Below are 2,500 nucleotides of genomic sequence, written 5' to 3'. Positions count from 1 at the left end.
CGGCCTGCCGATCGGTATTTAGAGGGAGGCACTTTGAAAGCAACACGCCGTTGGAACTTTGAAAAATTTCGATGCGTCGCCAAAGTTCGTACTTTTCGATAAAATCTTCGTCCTATGATACATTTCGATCAAGAACTACATTGATCGTCATGAAACTGTTTTTTTTTTTGGGAGACGTGTACGCTCCTTTTCATAAAGGAGACTATCTTATTGCGAAAGTCAAAATCGCACGCTCTCACGGCGATTTGCCCCCGTATACGCCTGGGCGTAAGCCCGTGCGTCGCCGACCTAGCGGCCTGCCGATCGGTATTTAGAGGGAGGCACTTTGAAAGCAACACGCCGTTGGAACTTTGAAAAATTTCGATGCGTCGCCAAAGTTCGTACTTTTCGATAAAATCTTCGTCCTATGATACATTTCGATCAAGAACTACATTGATCGTCATGAAACTGTTTTTTTTTTTGGGAGACGTGTACGCTCCTTTTCATAAAGGAGACTATCTTATTGCGAAAGTCAAAATCGCACGCTCTCACGGCGATTTGCCCCCGTATACGCCTGGGCGTAAGCCCGTGCGTCGCCGACCTAGCGGCCTGCCGATCGGTATTTAGAGGGAGGCACTTTGAAAGCAACACGCCGTTGGAACTTTGAAAAATTTCGATGCGTCGCCAAAGTTCGTACTTTTCGATAAAATCTTCGTCCTATGATACATTTCGATCAAGAACTACATTGATCGTCATGAAACTGTTTTTTTTTTTGGGAGACGTGTACGCTCCTTTTCATAAAGGAGACTATCTTATTGCGAAAGTCAAAATCGCACGCTCTCACGGCGATTTGCCCCCGTATACGCCTGGGCGTAAGCCCGTGCGTCGCCGACCTAGCGGCCTGCCGATCGGTATTTAGAGGGAGGCACTTTGAAAGCAACACGCCGCTGGAACTTTGAAAAATTTCGGAGCGCACCTAAAGTTCGTTATTTTGGCTAAACGGAGCGAAAATCTGCATTTATACCATCACGGACGTTAGTTTAATAGCGTTTAACGATGGATCCACGGTACAGAATGCAAAAATATGATTGTTAAAATTTTCGACTAATCGGTTCTAAGAGGCGAAGCAATACGCCGCTGGGACTTTGAAATATTTCGGAGCGCACCTAAAGTTCGTTATTTTGGCTAAACGGAGCGAAAATCTGCATTTATACCATCACGGACGTTAGTTTAATAGCGTTTAACGATGGATCCACGGTACAGAATGCAAAAATATGATTGTTAAAATTTTCGACTAATCGGTTCTAAGAGGCGAAGCAATACGCGGCTGGGACTTTGAAATATTTCGGAGCGCACCTAAAGTTCGTTATTTTGGCTAAACGGAGCGAAAATCTGCATTTATACCATCACGGACGTTAGTTTAATAGCGTTTAACGATGGATCCACGGTACAGAATGCAAAAATATGATTGTTAAAATTTTCGACTAATCGGTTCTAAGAGGCGAAGCAATACGCCGCTGGGACTTTGAAATATTTCGGAGCGCACCTAAAGTTCGTTATTTTGGCTAAACGGAGCGAAAATCTGCATTTATACCATCACGGACGTTAGTTTAATAGCGTTTAACGATGGATCCACGGTACAGAATGCAAAAATATGATTGTTAAAATTTTCGACTAATCGGTTCTAAGAGGCGAAGCAATACGCCGCTGGGACTTTGAAATATTTCGGAGCGCACCTAAAGTTCGTTATTTTGGCTAAACGGAGCGAAAATCTGCATTTATACCATCACGGACGCTAGTTTAATAGCGTTTAACGATCGATCCACGGTACAGAATGCAAAAATATGATTGTTAAAATTTTCGACTAATCGGTTCTAAGAGGCGAAGCAATACGCCGCTGGCACTTTGAAATATTTCGGAGCGCACCTAAAGTTCGTTATTTTGGCTAAACGGAGCGAAAATCTGCATTTATACCATCACGGACGTTAGTTTAATAGCGTTTAACGATGGATCCACGGTACAGAATGCAAAAATATGATTGTTAAAATTTTCGACTTATCGGTTCTGGATCACTGAAAAATCAAAAAAAATTATTAATTTTGATTAATTAAATTACATATGTAGTTTTATATTGTTATAGTCTCGTATTTGTTAATGTTTTGTCGTAAGAAAATGCAAAAATATCGTTTTAATGTTTTCGTCTCATCGGTTCTGGATCGCTGAAAAATCAAAAAAAAATATTAATTTTGATTAATTAAATTACAAATGGAGTTTTATATTGCTATAGTCGCTTATTTGTTAATGTTTTACCGTGAGAAAATGCAAAAATATCGTTTTAATATTTTCATCTCATCGGTTCTGGGCGGTTTTAAAATTTTTTAAAATATTAATTAAACCCATGATTTACATGAGAATGTGAATTTATTATGTCCTGCATGTTAATTTATTAATTTTCATGTATAGAACGTTATAAAATGAAAGGATATGTTCGACGATATTTTCAGTCTAAGTTTTACCGTGC

Source organism: Osmia lignaria, unplaced genomic scaffold (assembly GCF_051020975.1).
Source record: "Osmia lignaria lignaria isolate PbOS001 unplaced genomic scaffold, iyOsmLign1 scaffold0079, whole genome shotgun sequence".
In the NCBI taxonomy this organism is placed as follows: domain Eukaryota; kingdom Metazoa; phylum Arthropoda; class Insecta; order Hymenoptera; family Megachilidae; genus Osmia; species Osmia lignaria.
The sequence above is the reverse complement of the archived record's forward strand: the minus strand, read 5'-3'. Positions refer to the sequence as shown.